The following is a 17,884-nucleotide window of genomic DNA, read 5'->3' as shown; positions in this document are numbered from 1 at the left end:
TGGCGTTGGTCCCGGCAGGAGGCCTCAATGTAGCGTGGCCAAAGTGTCATTGCAGCTAGAACTGCCTGCTCTGAAAGCGAGGCTGTCATTTCCGAAAGCATTGTCGGTCTCTTAAAGGGGCAATGCCTTCTGAAGTGAAAAAAATTAAAATGTAAAAATATGCAATTTTTAACCTTTACAGCTCAACTACCTTTGGGGGAAAAAATTAACATTAAAAGGAATTCCCAAATGGGAGTCTTCAGTTCTTAAAGCTGAATTCCCTTCCGCACCTAAAAAAAATGGGCAAAGTGTTTCAGCACTAACACAAATGGCTCAGCAAGCCAGGGAAGCGGCATCCAGGGTCTCGCACACAGCACTACAGCTTTTTGCAGGGGGTCAACACTGCAAGAGAGGTCCTCTACCCACAGTGGCCAGGAGGCCCTCCAGACAGTAGGATGTGAGACCAAATCACCGAGGCCATCACTGCCAGCAGTGTCACCCCCACCACCTGGCTCCAGTGCCTCTACCAGCTGCACCACTAGCCTCACACACTGCTCAATGCACGACTCCCCCCACCCCTCAATCACTCACCTACCAACAATCTTTACCAAACACGAGGCACACCTCCAATCCCTAGCCTCACCCCCTTGCAGGAGATGGTGCTGGCCATTTTTGGCAGGGGCATAGGTGAGCCCTTGGCCAGCAGCGGGGCTGAATGGATACAAGATCCTGGTACCCTCAGATGTTATCCTCCTTCTCGCATGCACCTCTTGCTTTCCTGCCCTCTCCTCACCACAACTCTACCCTTGTGCCTTCCTCATTTCACACACCCAAGAAATGCAGTCGGCACAGCCAGTGGTTGACCAAGAAGAGGGAAAGGAGATTGAAGAAGAAGAAGAAAGAAAAAACACCATTACTCAAATGCACACCCCCAGTCACCAGCTCCTCAAGATCATCCTGCAAGTCCATTTGCAGTGTCCCTCACTGAAAGCCAGCAGCCTTCCACCAGCCATGCTGCAGCCACTGGGGTAGCACTGCGTGTCATCAGTAGTGTAAGGGGTGCTGTGTGTGGTCAGCTTCACCTCTGACTCCCTGAGCGGTTCGAATTGCTCCCACTCCCTTGGTTCTAGACATTGGACTTATTTGGGGGTTGTAATGAAAGTGCAACAGACACCTGAGTTGGTCAAAAGAATTGAGATCTTTATTTTGAGACAGGAAAATATACAATACAATAAATCTTATACTCTAAAAGGGGGAACACTTCAGAATATGCGAGGGAGAATGACAATAGACAAAAATACCTTACCCTCCCAATCCCACTATCCTAACTAGGTTGAATTCCAGAGGACCAGGAAATGCTCACCAAATGACTTTCTTGACAGATTGTAGAGGTTCGCAATTTCGGGGTTCTCTTTAGTTGTGGCGGTTGGGGCCTGCCGTATCCCGGACATGGTGGAAGACTGCACCTGCATTGGGTTTCAGTCTTCGCCTGTCCGCTGATGCGGTTGGATGCGTAGTTGGATTTATCGGGTAAGTACCCAATTTCCTTTGGTTAGGTATAGTTTCTGGAGTCTTTTGTTTCAAATCTTACCCAGGGGTAAGTCAGGCTAGCTTGTAGAGTGGAAACAAACTTGCGAATTTTCGACTTCTTGTTGGTTGGTTTCTTGTTGGTCACGGTGGCCCAATATTACCTAGTTGGTGGTAATATTGTTAGTTGTTGGTTTCTTGAGGCCTTTGGTTGCTGCGATTTCCTTTTCCTTCCATTTCATTCTTCTTTCAAGTCTCCGATCCTCCGACTAAGTACGGTGATGATGATAATGAGTAATACCTTTTCTGAACCGTACTTTCTCTCTCCTGTACTGAACTTGAACCTTCTTGAGCTGTGTCCTCAACTGACTCTCCGTTGAACTGTACTGTCGAACTGTCTTCTTTCTCAACTGTCCGTTTCAACTGTCTTTTCTAAACAAGCAGGCCTCAATTATACTGTGTTGAGGCCTGGCTTATCTGACCACCAAATCTCCTCCGGTCCATTGTTAATTTTGGTGGGCTCGTTAATTTTAATAGGTTTAAATTCTCATCGAGTTTCGGGGCTGGTCCCATCTATTTTTAATTGGCCTTTAACTAGTTTCGGGATTGCTTCGAAATCAGTTTAAATGTGCAAAGTGTTTTTGGAAATCTTTGTGAGCGGTTTTAAACTGTTGTTTCGATTGTTTTCTCCTGCTGGGGCCAGGGTCTCTTTTGTTGACTGGTGGCATGTATTGTATTATTCATGTTCTTGATGGCCCTGTAGGTTTCAGCGGGAACAGTCTTTTCCGTGGGCTTATTGTCTTTATGTAGAATGACTGGGACAGTCCAGAACATTCTCAGACAATCTGGCTTTTCCAATACTCAAACTGTCTGTCCCTTTTGTTGCAGCTTTTTCCACAGGCCTGAACATGCCTTCTAAACTAGCCAAATCTTCCTGAGGTTTTGATTTTAGGCCCCCTTTGGCCCAATATTATTTCAAACAGTCCAATATCTCTTCTTTTCTAACTTTGGGGGAATCTGTAGAATTTTGCGAGCCTTACAGTAGGATAGGCAAAGGCACACACAAGACAGTCACTAAAGGAATGCAGAAAGATGATGAGTTGATTTCTTGATGTCATAATGGATGGATAGATGTATAAAGTTGGATTGGAAAGTTTGCTTTGTGGTGGCTTTTATTTCAGCATTGTGGCCAAGAGGACACTGTGATGGTCAGTAACAGAGGGAAGGTAAGGTGTGGGACTAATGTTGAAAGTGGAATTGTGGTTGTGGTCACTGGTACCGCAGGCGGATGATTTCAACCCGGATATCCCGGCCAGAAAGGGGCTGTCTGGGATGCATCCTTTCTTCTGCTTCCTCCTCTTCGGCTTTCTCCTCTTCTGCTTCCTCCTCTTCCGCTTCCTCCTTTATGTGTTTCCCTCTTCTGTGTCTTCCTCTTCTGTGTCTTCCTCTTCCCTCTGCGAGCAGATGCTGTAAATCTGAAATAAAAGCATAAAATGCTGGAAATACTCAGCAGGTAAGGCAGCATCTCGACCTGACATGTGAACTATTTTTCTCTCTCCACAGATGTTGCCTGACCTGCTGAGTATTTGCAGCATTTTCTGTCTTCTCAGAGGCCTTCCTTTAACATCCGAGGGTTTGCAAGCGTCCAGCAGCACTCCCTGTAAACATAAAAAACTTTTAACATGTATTACACCAAGCCACTACTTCAACAAAAAAAATCCAGTCCAAAAGCTTAAATGCAAACTTACCTGAAAGATGTGTGTGTCCCTTGAAGAGGTGCTCACAGCGTCTCTGTCAGTCAATAATGAATGTAGAAGAGCAAGCCTGGAGCAGCACCAGGCGTACCTAAAAATGGGGTGCCAACCTGGGGAAGCTGCAACACAGGACTACATGCATGCTAAAAAGTGGAAGCAGCATGCTATAGACAGAGCTAAGTGATCCCACAATCAACGGATCAGATCAAAGCTCTGCAGTCCTGCCACATCCAGTCGTGAATGGTGGTGGACCAGTAAACAACTAACGGGAGGAGGAGGCTCCATGATTTGTGCTCCAGAACTAGCCGTGCCTCTAGCCAAGCTGTTCCAGTACAGGTTTAACACTGGCATCTATCCGACAATGTGGAAAACAGCCCAGGTTTGTCCTGTCCACAAAAAGCAGGACAAATCCAATCTGGCCAATTACTGCCCCATCAATCTATTCTCAATCATCAGCAAAGTGATGGAAGGTGTCATCGACAGTGCTATCAAGCAGCACTTACTCAGCAATAACCTGCTCACTGATGCCCAGTTTGGGTTCTGCCAGGACCACTCGGCTGCAGACCTCATTACAGCCTTGGTCCAAACATGGACAAAAGAGCTGAATTCCAGAGGTGAAGTGAGAGTGACTGCCATTGACATCCAGGCAGCATTTGACCAAGTGTGGCATCAAGGAGCCCCAGTAAAACTGAAGTCAATGGGAATCGGGGGGATAACTCTCCACTGGCTGGAGTCATACCTAGCACAAAAGGAGATGGTTGTGGTGGTTGGAGGTCAATCATCACAGCCCCAGGACATCGCTGCAGGAGTTCCTCAGGACAGTGTCCTAGGCCCACCCATCTTTGGCTGCTTCATCAATGACCTTCCCTCCAACATAAGGCCAGAAATGGGGATGTTCGCTGATGACTGCACGGTGTTCAGCGCCATTCGCAACTCCTCAGATAATGAAGCAGTCCATGCCCGCATGCAACAAGACCTGGACGACGTTTAGGCTTGGGCCGATAAGTGGGAGGTAACATTCGCGCCACACAAGTGCCAGGCAATGACTATCTCCAACAAGCGAGAGTCTAACCACCGCCCCTTGACATTCAACGGCATTACCATCGCCGAATCCCCCACCATCAATATCCTGGGGGTCACCATTGACCAGAAACTTAACTAGACCAGCCACATAAATACTGTGAATACAAGACCAGGTCAGAGGCTGGGTATTCTGCGGCAAGAATATCACCTCTTGACTCCCTAAAGCCTTTCCACCATCTACAAGGCACAAGACAGGAGTGTGGTGGAATACTTTCCACTTGCCTGGATGAGTGCAGCTCCAACAACGCTCAAAAAGCTCGACACCATCAAAGACAAAGCAGCTCACTTGATTGGCACCCCATTCACCGCCTTAAACATTCACTCCCTCCACCACCGGCACACCGTGGCTGCAATGTGTGCCATCTACAAGATGCATTGCAGCAACTCGCCAAGGCTTCTTCGGCAGCACCTCCCAAACCCACGACCTCTTCCACCTAGAATGCAAGGGCAGCAGGCGCATGGGAACACCATCACCTCCAAGTTCCCCTCCAAGTCACACACCATCCTGACTTGGAAATATATCGCCGATCCTTCATCGTCGCTGGGTCAAAATCCTGGAACTCCCTCCCTAACAGCACTGTGGGAGTACCTTCACCACCCAGCCAACAGCAGTTCAAGAAGGTGGCTCACCAGCACCTTCAAGGGCAACTAGGGATGGGCAATAAATGCTGACCTTGCCAATGATGCACACATCCCAGGAACGAATAAAAAAAATTACTGCATGCCATCTGGACAATTGAGACTTCTCAGGGTGGAAATTCGTTGGTGCTCACTTTGTCAAGTCCAACTGTCAAGGGTGTGGCTTTGTAAAATTAAGGCTTTATTTAATTCATTCATGGGATGTGGGCATCGTTAGCAAGGCCATCATTTATTGCCCATCCTTAGTTTCCCTTGAAAAGGTGGTGGTGAGTTGCCTTCTTGAACTGCTGCAGTCCATGTGATGAAGGTACTCCCACATTGCTGTTATGGAGGGAGTTCCAGGAATTTCACCCAGCGACGATGAAGGAACGTCGATATATTTCCAAATCAGGATGCTGTGTAACTTCGAGGGGAACTTGGAGTTGATGGTGTTCCCATGCGCCTGCTTCCCTTGTCCTTCTAGGTGGTAGAGGTCGCGGGTTTGGGAGGTGCTGTCGAAGAAGCCTTAGCGAGTTGCTGCAGTGCATCTTGTAGATGGTACACAATTGCAGCCCTGTGCACTGGTGGTGGAGGGAGTGAATGTTTAAGGTGGTGGTTGGGTGCCAATCAAGCGGGCTGCTTTGTCCTGGATGGTGTGGAGCTTCTTGAGTTTTGCTCAGGCTACACTCATCCAGGCAAGTGGGAAGTATTCCATCACACTCCTGACTTGTGCCTTGTAGATGGTGGAAAAGCTTTGTGAAGTCAGGAGGTGAGTCACTCGCCGCAGAATATCCAGCTTCTGACCTGCTTTTGTAGCCACAGTATTTATATGGCTGGTCCAGTTATGTTTCTGGTAAATGGTGACCCCTGGGATGTTGATAGTGGGGGATTTGATGATGGTAGTGCCGTTGAATGTCAAAGGGAAGTGGTTAGACTCCCTCTTGTTGGAGATGGTCATTGCCTGGCACTTGTGTGGTGTGAATGTTGCTTGCCACTTGCTAAGAAATATATAACAATCTCTTCTTTATTCAGATATTTCCTCCTTTTACCCATATATCTCTGCAAACATTTTAAATTCAGAGCTTTTATTCAAAGTTCCATCCCAACCTTAACCTTGGTACAGTCCTTTCAGAAGTGGCTACCTAATTGTTCATATGAGCAATCATTGTATACGAGTTCTCGGTACATTAACAAATAACAGGAGGCAGCATGTGTTACCATTTAGAATATGTTTTAAAATCTAAGGACACCACCTGAAATATAACATTGTTTAATGTTTCAATGGTCACTCATATAAAGTGTAGGCAACAACCACTTGAATGCAATAACATTATCTTTGATGACTTGGAATGAACGGGTTAATTCCTTCACTCCGTAGTCTGTGGGTATCCCAGTTGGCCTGGCAAGCTAAAGTCAAATTCAATCCAAATTTGGGTGATGCAAGACAATTCAGCGAGCCAAACTCTGGCATCATTGTCTTTAGAGCAGAGAAGGTTAAAGGGAGATTTAAGAAGTGTTCAAAATCATGAAGGGTTTTGATCGTGAATAAGGAGAAACTGTTTCCAGTGGCACAAGGGTCGGTAACCAGTGGTCACAGATTTAAGGCAATTGGCAAAAGAACCAGAGGAGACAAGAATGAAAGAAAATTTACAGCGAGTTGTTACGATCTGGAATACACTGTCTGAAAGGGCGGTGGAAGCAGATTCAACAGTAACTTTCAAAAGGGAATTGGAAAAATACTTGAAGTGGTAACATTTTCACGGCTATGGGAAAGAGCAGGGGGAAGTGAGGCTAATTGGACTGTTCTTTCAAACAGCCAGCACAGGCACGATGGGCCGAATGGCCTCCTTCTGTGCTGTATCATTCTATGATTCTCTGCTAGCTGGTCCTTATTAAGGAGTTGTGGTGAGAAGTTTGAAAATTTGTCTGGTTCGTCAGGATATCGACCCCAGGGTTCTTACAAGGGCCATCGAATGGAATAACATTAAAACACACCTTTGAAACAGAACAGGAAGGGGAAATAAAACAGAATCTGAAAGAAAGTAAAGAAAACGGAAGGATGTTTCAACCACTAAAACAATGATGAAGTCTGATCTTGGAAGACAATTACAGCCGGCTGTGCCCGAATGCTGATGGAGCCGTCAATACACAACTGAACTGTAGAAGAGTCCCCTCGCCTACTCTCTTCTCTTCGCTCGCCTGCCCCGTCCCCTCCTTTAATTCTCTCTTCTCCTCTCCTCCTATCCCCCTCTCCCCACCACCAGCTCCATCTTCCCCTCTACTGCTCAATCGTTTCCTCCCGTCCTCTTCCCCTCTCCTCTGCACTCTCCCTCCTCCTCTCATCTCCCCTCCACTGCCTCCCTCTCTCCCCTCCTCCTGCTACCCCACTCCTCTCCGCACCTCTGCAATCTCCCCTTCTCCTCCTCCCCTCTTCACAGCTTCTCACCACTCCCACCCCTCCCATCCTCTTCTCTCCTACTTCCTCTCCCCATCCTCCTCTTTCCTACCCATATCATCTCTCCCTACTCATCTCCGCCTTCCCTCCTTTTCTCTTCTCCTCACCTCTCTCCTTTCCTTTCCTCATCCCACCTCTGCTTTTCTCTACCCTCGCTGCCATGCTCCCGCCTCTCTGCTTCTTTCCTCACTTCCCCTCCCTCTCTCATCCTCTCCCCTTCACTAACCCCATCTCTCACCCTCTTCCTCCCCCTCTATTCATCTCCTGTCCTCTCACCTTCTCTACCCCCTCCGCCTCTACTACCCTCCTCTTACCCTCTTCCTCCTTCCTCTACTCCCTTCCCCATTTCTCTCTCCCATCTTCCCCTCTCCCCCTCTGCTCTTCATCCCCTCCCTCCATATAAGAACTAGGAGCAGGAGTAGGCCATACGGCCCCTCGATCCTGCTCGAATATTCAATAAGATCACGGCTGATCTTTGACCTTAACTCCACTTTCCCGCCCGATTCCCATATCCCTTAATTCCCTTAGAGTCCAAAAATCTATCGATCTCAGCCTTGAATACACTCAGCAACTGAGCATCCACAGCCCTCTGAGATAGAGAATTCCAAAGATTCACAACCCTATGAGTGAAGAAATTTCTCCTCAGCACAATCGTAATTGGCCAATCCTTTATCCTGAGACTATGCCCCTCTCCTCTCCTGTCTTCTTCTCCTCTTCTCATGCCCGTCTTTATCTTCTCCCCTCCTATCCCTACCCCAGATTACCATGACTTTTCACATCTTTAGGGGGAAAAATTCAGTTGGTTTGCGCCTCCCGTTAGCGCCTTAAGAGGGCGCTAATGGGGCGCAAAGCAACTAGTGCCCGGGCGCTGCGATGTTTGCGCTGCTCACGAAATTAACTAGACATTTTGCGGCGGCGCTAAACACTACCGCCACAATCTCCTGCACCGGCAGATCGTGACGTCAGTCGAGTGCGCAACGCCCCGGTAGCGCCCCGGACCAGATATTGAGTGGCGCCCCCTGCCTTAACACCTGCTGCTAGCAACGACAGGTTGAGGGGAGCGTTTTGCAGTCGGGAAGGGACTGGGGGAGCGCTATTTAAAGGTGACCACTTCCTGCCTTTTTTTGTTGGTGACATTTTTGCACCACGCATTCTGAGAGAGAGAGAGAGACTTCTGGAGAGATTCTACACTGTGTGAAGGAGTTTTGGGTACTGAGCAGCACTTTGCAGGTTCATTTTGATTTGCCCTTCCTTGTATCGATTTAGAAGAGACTGTGGGGGCTGCAATCTGAGCTCTTTCCCTGGGTCTCTCCATGGTTCTTTCCAGCAGATTTGATGTGCAGGTCTCTCCAGGCCGAGATTCAAGGCTGCAATGAGCAGGATGTGGATGGAGAGCAAAATCAACCCTCCCCTTTGTTGAATCCGTGAATCTTAAGGGATGGTGTTCTTCAATAAATAGACGGAGACTGCAGATCAACAATCAACAGGTGTTTACTGGATGAGGGTAGTCTAAAAACTAACAGTACAGATGCCTGCTCAAGGCTTATATACAGGTGTGGTCACTGCCGGTACTACAGTATACAGGAGCTGTAAAAGTAGTTCTCTATTGAAGGTACATACACTACACCCTTTAAGATAAAAACAGAAAATGCTGGAGAAACTCAGCAGGTCAAGCAGCATCTGTGAAGAGAGAAACAGAGTTAACATTTCAGGTCGATGACCTTTTGTCAGAACTCCCCTTTAAGAACTGGCCGGCGCCAGTGTGTCTGTGTTCCATTGCTGACTGACATCACATGAGCTTCGCCAGCGCTCTGAGGTAGCGTTTCGCTCCTCGGCCTTCGCGCCTTAAGACAGGTGTGAAGCGCCTGATTTAGCGCTCCAATCACCTCCAGGGGTGATAAAAGCCAAGTTTGCCGTCGGAGGCGATAATTAGCGCCAGGCGCTAAACTTTGTGCACGGCCGATAATGGTGCCCCAAACAGGGCGATACTGAATTTTTCCCCCTTAGAGTTTAACTAATAGCCACTCCGTGAAACACTGTCAAAATGCCTTTGGAAGCATAAGACCAAAATAACTTGCATTTATATAGCACCTTTAACATAGACAAACATTTGGTAGGATTTCCATAGTCCACCTGGGATATCGAATTGTTATGGACCTTGGTTTCTCAATAGAAACGGCTCGTTTTCGGAGTGGCAGGCAGTGACCAGCGGGGTGCCGCAAGGATCTGTCCTGGGACCCCAGCTGTTCACAATATATATAAATGATCTGGATCAGGGAATTGGATGCAATATTTCCAAATTCGCTGACGACACTAAACTAGGAGGAGGGGTGGGCTCTGATGAGGATGTCAGGAGGCTACAGTGCGATTTGGACAGGTTGGGGGAATGGGCGGATACGTGGCAGATGCACTATAATGTGGATAAATGCGAGGTTATCCACTTTGGGGGTAAAAACAGGAGGGTAGATTATTATCTAAATGGCAATAGATTGGGAGATGGGGAAGTGCAGAGGGACCTGGGTGTTCTTGTGCACCAGTCACTGAAGGAGAGCATGCAGGTGCAACAGGCGATTAAGAAGGCAAATGGTATGTTGGCCTTCATATCAAGGGGGTTCGAGTATAGGAATAGGGATACCTTACTACAGCTGTACAAGGTGCTGGTGAGACCGCATCTGGAGTATTGTGTACAGTTTTGGTCGCCCCATCTGCGGAAGGATGTTCTTGCCATGGAAAGAGTGCAACGGCGATTCACCAGGCTGATACCTGGAATGGCGGGAATGACCTACGAAGAGAGATTAAATAGTTTGGGCTTGTACTCACTGGAGTTTAGAAGATTGAGAGGGGATCTCATCGAAACATATAAAATTATGGCAGGCCTGGACAGGCTGAATTCAGAGAGAATGTTTCCAATGGCCGGGGAGCACAGAACCAGGGGCCACAGTCTAAAAATAGCGGGCAAATCATTTAAAACAGAGATGAGGAAGAATTTCTTCACTCAAAGAGTGGTGAGCCTGTGGAATTCCCTGCCACAGAGGGCTGTGAAGGCTAATTCAATAAATATTTTCAAGAGAGAATTGGATATATTTCTGAAGGCTAAGGGGATTAAGGGTTACGGAGAAAAGGCGGGGACGGGGTACTGAACTGGTAAGATCAGCTATGATCTCAGACGAAGATCAGCCATGATCTCATTGAATGGCGGAGCAGGCTCGAAGGGCCGAATGGCCTACTCCTGTTCCTATCTCTATGTTTCTATTTGGAATAACTGGAGCATAAGAACACTCCCTGTAAATCTATACCTAGATTGGGTCTCAGTATAACTGGAAATTGCCTCACGGAACATGGACTTATTATTTTTTGCTAACTACAATTTGTACACAGGTTGAAGCCTAGCTTCTGTAACTTTAAGTTAAAAATCGGTCCTGCATTGTTTTGATAATTGATATATAATATAGATCTACATACGACAACACTTGACAAAGGTGGTGTTCAACCATGGGTACTGTTCCAGAGTCTATCGAGTTCTGGAAGATGACCAGCAATGCATCTACTATTTCTAGGGCCACTTCCTTAAGTACCCTAGGATGTAGATTATCAGGCCCTGGGGATTTATTATAAATTTAAATAAAAAATTTAAATAAAGGAAACTACAATGGTCTGAGGTGCGAGTTGGGTAGGATTGATTGGGGAATGTCACTCAAAGGGTTGACAGTGGATAGGCAATGGCAAACATACAAAGACCGAATAGATGAACTACAGAATTTGTTCATCCCAGTTTGGCATAAAAATAAAGCAAAAAAGGTGACTCAACCGTGGCTAACAAGGGAAATTAGGGATAGCATAAGATCCAAGGAGAGGACATATAAATTGGCCAGAAAAAGCAATAATCCTGAGGATTGGGAGCAGTTTAGGATTCAACAAAGGAGGACAAAGGGATTAACTAAGAAGGGGAAAATAGAATATGAGAGTAAGCTTGCAAGGAACATATAAACTGACTGTAAAAGCTTTTATAGATATGTGAAGAGAAAAAGATTGGTGAAGTCAAGCATAGGTCCCTTGCAGTCAGAATCAGGGGAATTTATAATGGGGAACAAAGAAATGGCTGACCAACTAAATACATATTTTGGTTCTGTCTTCACAAAGGAGGACACAAATAACCTCCCAGAGATGCCGGGGAACATAGGGTCTGATGAAAGGGTGGAACTGAAAGAAATCAGTATTTGTAGGGAAATGGTGTTAGGAAAATTGATGGGACTGAAGGCCGATAAATCCCCAGGGCCTGATAATCTACATCCTAGGGTACTTAAGGAAGTGGCCCTAGAAATAGTAGATGCATTGCTGGTCATCTTCCAGAACTCGATAGACTCTGGAACAGTACCCATGGATTGGAGGGTAGCTAATGTTACCCCACTATTCAAAAAAGGTGGTAGAGAAAAAGCGGGGAATTATAGACCGGTAAGCCTGACATCGGTAGTGGGGAAAATGCTAGAGTCCATTATAAAAGATGTAATAGCAGAGCACTTGGAAAGCAGTGACAGGATCGGACAAAGTCAACATGGATTTACAAAAGGTAAATCATGCTTGACTAATCTACTGGAATTTTTTGAGGATGTAACTGGTAAAATAGATAAGGGAGAACCAGTGGATGTGGTGTATTTGGACTTTCAGAAGGCTTTCAATAAGGTCCCGCATAAGAGATTAGCGTGCAAAATTAAGGCACATGGAATTGGGGGCAAGGTATTGACTTGGATTGGGGGCAAGGTATTAACTTGGATAGAGAACTGGTTGGCGGATAGAAAGCAAAGAGTTGGAATAAACGGGTCGTTTTCCGAGTGGCAGGCAGTGATTAGTGGGGTACCGCAAGGATCGGTCCTAGGACCCCAGCTGTTCACAATATATATTAATGATCTGGACGAGGGAATTGGATGTAATATCTCCAAATTTGCAGACGACTCAAAGCTGGGTGGGAGGGTATGCTGTGAGGATGATGTCGTGAAACTCCAGTACGATTTGGACAGGTTGGGTGATTGGGCAGAAACATGGCAAACGCACTATAATGTGGATAAATGTGAGGTTATCCACTTTGGTGGCAAAAACAGGAAGGCAGATTATTATTTGAATGGCAATAGATTGGGAGAAGGGGAAGTGCAAAGAGACCTGGGTGTTCTTGTGCACTAGTCGCTGAAGGTAAGCATGCAGGTGCAGCAGGCGGTTAAGAAGGCAAATGGTATGTTGGCCTTCGTAGCGAGAGGGTTTGAGTACAGGAGCAAGGATGTCTTGCTGCAATTGTACAGGGCCTTGGTGAGACTGCACCTTGAATATTGTGTGCAGTTTTGGTCGCCTTATCTGAGGAAGGACGTTCTTGCCATGGAAGGAGTGCAGCGAAGATTCACCAGGCTGATACCTGGGATGGCAGGAATGACGTATGAGGAGAAATTGTTTCGACTGGGCTTATATTCACTGGAGTTTAGATGATTGAGAGGGGATCTCATCGAAACCTATAAAATTCTGTCAGGCCTGGACAGACTAGATGCAGGAAGGATGTTTCCGATGGTCGGGGAGTCCAGAACCAGGGGTCATAGTCTAAGGATAAGGGGTAAGCCATTTAGGACTGAGATGAGGAGGAATTTCTTCACCCAGAGAGTGGTGAACCTGTGGAATTCTCTGCCACAGAGGGCAGTGGAGGCCAGTTCATTAATATATTCAAGAAGGAGTTGGATATATTTCTTAAGGCTAAAGGGATCAAGGGGTATGGGGAGAAAGCAGGGACAGGGTACTGAATTTGGATGATCAGCCATGATCGCATTGAATGGCGGAGCAGGCTCGAGGGGCCGAATGGCCTACTCCTGCTCCTATCTTCTATGTTTCTATGTTTCAAATGCCAGGAAGTTATGCTAAACCTATATAAAACACTAGTTCGGCCCCAGCTGGAGTATTGTTTCCAATTCTGGGCTCCACACTTTAGGAAGGACGTGAAGGCTTTGGAGAAGGTACAGAAGAGATTTACTTTAATGGTTCTAGGGATGAGGGAATACAGTTACATGGATAGACTGGAAAAGCTGGGGTTGTTCTCCTTGGAGCAGAGAAGGCTAAGAGGAGATATGATAGAGGTGTTTAGAATCATGAAGGATTTAGATAGAGTAAATAAAGAGAAACGGTTTCAAATGGCTGAAGGGTTGATAACCAGAGGGCACAGATTTAAGGCAAAAGAACCAGAGGCGACTTGAGGAACAACTTTTTATGCAATGAGTGGTTAGGATTTGGAATACACTGCCTGATAGGGTGGTGGATGCAGATTCAACAGTAGCCTTCAAAAGGGAATTGAATAAATATTTGAAGGAGAAAAAATTGCAAGGATATGGAGAAAGAGCGGGGGAGTGGGACTAACTGGATTGCTCTTCGAAAGAGCCAGCGCAGTCGATGGGCCGAATGGCCCCCTTCTGTGCTGTACTATTCTATGATTCTATCTTTTGAATGAGATGTTAAACCGAGACCCCGTCTGCCCTCTCAGGTGGATATAAAAGATCCCATGACTACTATTTCAATGAAGAGCAGGGGAGTTATCCCCGGTGTGCTGGGCCAACATTTATCCCTCAACCAACATCACTAAAACAAATGATCTGGTCATTATCACATTGCTGTTAGTGGGAGCTTGCTGTGTGCAAATTGGCTGCCGTGTTTCCTAAATTACAACAGTGACTACACTTCAAAAAGTACTTAATTGGCTGTAAAGCACTTTGGGACGTCTTGAGGTCGTGAAAGGCGCTATAGAAATGGAAATTCTTTCCTTTAGTAGACATCAGAGCAATCTGATTAACTCTTTCCTTGCCGTATGCTACAAATACAGCAGTTCCGCTATCACTGCAGCGACATCACATAATCACCCCTTGTGTCTAATCACAGTGGGGCTGAAATCTGGGGGATGCGATTTGACGCTTCTCTCACCAGAATTTCAGCGAATCCGAGCATAATTTTAGTCTCAGTAAATCAGTTGGCAAACTGCATCCTTAGTGTTGCCACCTCCTCTCAAGTTCAAAAATGAAACAAAAACAGAAAATGCTGGAAACACTCAGCAGGCCAGACAGCATCTGTGGAGAGAGAGAGTTAACGTTTCAGGTCACTGACTCCCACAGCTACCTGGACTACATTTCCTCCCACCCCACTTCCTGTAAGGACTCTATTCCAATATCCCAGTTTCTCCGTCTCCGCCGCATCTGCTCTGATGATGCCACCTTCCATTCTCGTGCTTCCGATATGTCTTCCTTTTTCAACTGAGGATTCCCCTCTACCGTGGTTGGCATGGCCCTCGATCGCATCTGGCTCATTTCCTGCACTTCTGCTCTTACCCCTTCCCCTCCCTCCCAGAACTACGATAGGGTTCCCCTTTCACCCCACCAACCTCCACATTCAACAGATCATCCTCTGCCATTTCCGCCACCTCCAGCATGATCCCACCACCAAACACATCTTCCCCTCACCTTTCAGAATTCCGAAGGGGCTGCTCTGTGACACCCTGGTCCACTCCTCAATCACCAGCAACAGCCCCTCCCCTCCCCTCCCCATGGCACATTCCCATGCAAGCGCAGGAGATGCAACACATGCCCTTTTAGCTCCTCCCTTCCCACTGTCCAGGGCCCCAAACACTCCTTCCAGGTGAAACAGCAATTTACTTGTACTTCTTGCAATTTAATATACTGTATTCGCTGCTCACGATGCGGTCTCCTCTACATTGGGGAGACCAAACGCAGATTGGGTGACCGCTTTGCGGAACACCTCTGTTCAGTCAGTATGGGTGACCCCGAGCTTCCGGTCGCCTGTCACTTTAATTCCCTGCTCCACTCCCACTCTGACCTCTCTGTTCTTGGCCTCCCTCACTGCTCCAACGAAGCTCAACGTAAGCTCAAGGAACAGCACCTCATCTTTTGAGCCTTCTGGACTCAACATTGAGTTCAACAATTTCAGACTATAACCTCTGCCCCTATTTGTTCAGGCGGCAGCTGTTGATGATTCTGCCGTCCACATTTAACCACTCCTGCCTTCCACCCTAGCACAGACCGTTCTTTTTGTTCTTTCCTCCCCTCCCCCTTTCCCTGCCTCTGCACCTGCTTAAAATCTGTTACATCTCTAAATGTTTCCAGTTCTGACGAAGGGTCACAGATTTGAAATGTTAACTCTCTTTCTCTCTCCACGGATGCTGCCTGGCCCACTGAGTGTTTCCAGCATTTTCGGTTTTTGTTTCGGATTCCAGCATCCGCAGTATTTTGCTATTGTACAAGTTCAAAAATGAATTGGGGATGAAGTAGTACATGGGGCGCGATCATGACTCGAGTTTTGACACTTGTGTGTTGCTGATGAAAATTCATTATAAGCCATAACTTTTAACAACTTACGTCTCCAAGGGAGTTCTCCCCGGTGTCGTGGGCCAATATTTATTCCTCAACCAACATCACTAAAAGAGATGATCTGGTCATTATCACATTGCTACTTGTGGGAGCTTGCTGTGCGTAAATTGGCTGCCATGTTTCCCTACAATGACTACATTGCAAAAAGTACTTCATCTATCTATCTATATATAAAATGATAGTGGTGTCTGTCTGTCTGTATGTCCGCGCTTAACTCAGAAGTTATAGACCGTACCTACACATATGTTATATCAAAAGAAAGCTTATGATTAGGGGAGTGTCATAGGCGTATTTACTTTTTGGAAAAACCTTCAAAAAACGGTAAAAATCCGCTCATTAGCGTTGAGTGACGTATCCGCTCATTAGCGTTAAGTGACGTGATGGTTGACCAATCCTACGGGGGAAGCGCGTTGCGTCACGGGGGGGCATTTCATGGCGTGTGTGGGCGGGGCCTAATCCTACAGCCTGCCGTTAGTGCGGGAACGGGAAAAACCGGAGCGGGAGCTCATCAGGGGTCAGCCCGCCGTCATCGGGGGCCGAGAGTGGGAGCTCATCAGGGGTCAGCCCGACCGAAAGCGAGCGGCGGCGGGTACTCCAGCTAGTTGGCTATAAAGCGCTGTGGAACATCCCGAGGTCGTGAAAGGCGCTGTATGTTTTAAAACCATACATTTTGTTTGTGACAAATGACACTGGAAATGAGCTAGTACCTAATAGAAATTGCCTTCTACTTTGGCCAGTGAGTTAAGAAACATCACGGATGTTTCTGATTCATTAATGTATTGGAGTAGTGCCTGGGATATTTTGGGGTTTTCACATCTTGAGTAATGCATCATGTAGACTTGCTCAATATAGTAAAGTACCAAAGTTTTCGCAATGAGTGGCAATGACAAGTCTTTCTTTGTAATGATGGTGATTAATTTGTGCACGTGATAACTTGCATTTATGCAGCAACTTATTTCTTGACCATTGTATCAATGTGGTGTGCAGTTCAGGTAGTGTAACATGGTTTACAAGCTGAATATCAGGTGGTTGTGCAGGGGGCAAAATTTGAGAAGGAATAAAAGCATTGGAAGGAAAAATTGTACCAATACAGCTCATAAGTGTGGAACGTGCTACAAGGTGCGGTTGAGGCGAAAAGCATAGACGCCTTTAAAGGGAAGCTAGATAATTACATGAGGGAGAAAGGAATAGAAGGTTATGCTAATAGGGTAGGGTGAGATGAAGTAGGGTGAGATGAAGTAGGGTGGGAGGAGGCTCATGTGGAGCATAAACAACAGCACTGGTTGAGCCGAATGGACTTCTTTTGTGTGGTAAATTCTATTTAACATAAAGGCCAGTTGTGGCAGAATTGGGCAAGTCTGCCTCCCTCTGGACCATCCGTGATCACCTATCTCTGGAATGTAGGAACAGGAAGCCATTCAGCCCCTCAAACCTGTTCCGCCATTCAATTAGTCATGGCTGATCTGTACCTTAACTCTATCGAGCTGCCTTGATTCCATAACCCTTATCAGAAAAGTTTTGAAATTTTCCAATTGACCCATAGCCTCAACAGCTTTTTGAGAGGAAGAGTTCTAAATTTCCACTATCCTGTAGGCTACTCTGTCCATAGCAGTCTTCTTCTGGTTATATTCAACCTTGCATGTACATTACTATCTTTACTGGTGTTTAAAGATAGCAAAGATACTACCACCTCAGAGAATTGAGCGAGCAAGCTTGAGGTAAGTGCACTGGATGAATCTCAAGCTGCAGTCTTTGAAGAGGTCAGTAAGACAACCCCCCTAGCAGATGGCATTTAACCATACGAAGGATGACGGGAAGAAAAAGACCCTCTGGTCCATCCACCCTGTCCCACACAATTGCGATAGCTTGTGCATCACAATATATACACTCCCACCCCACCCAAAAACCATGTCATCTCCTGGGAGAGACGAAGAGAGATTTAAAAAATCCAGGCAATTCCTCTCTGACTCCCTTAGGCGATTGAAACTCAGATCACTCTGACCCTGATTATTCTATGTTGCATAGCTTGGTCACTCCCTCTGCAGTAACAATGCAAATGGGTCAGAGAG

Source organism: Somniosus microcephalus, chromosome 1 (assembly GCF_052327205.1).
Source record: "Somniosus microcephalus isolate GS21.2 chromosome 1, FLI_Smic_1.0, whole genome shotgun sequence".
Taxonomy (NCBI): domain Eukaryota; kingdom Metazoa; phylum Chordata; class Chondrichthyes; order Squaliformes; family Somniosidae; genus Somniosus; species Somniosus microcephalus.
The sequence above is the reverse complement of the archived record's forward strand: the minus strand, read 5'-3'. Positions refer to the sequence as shown.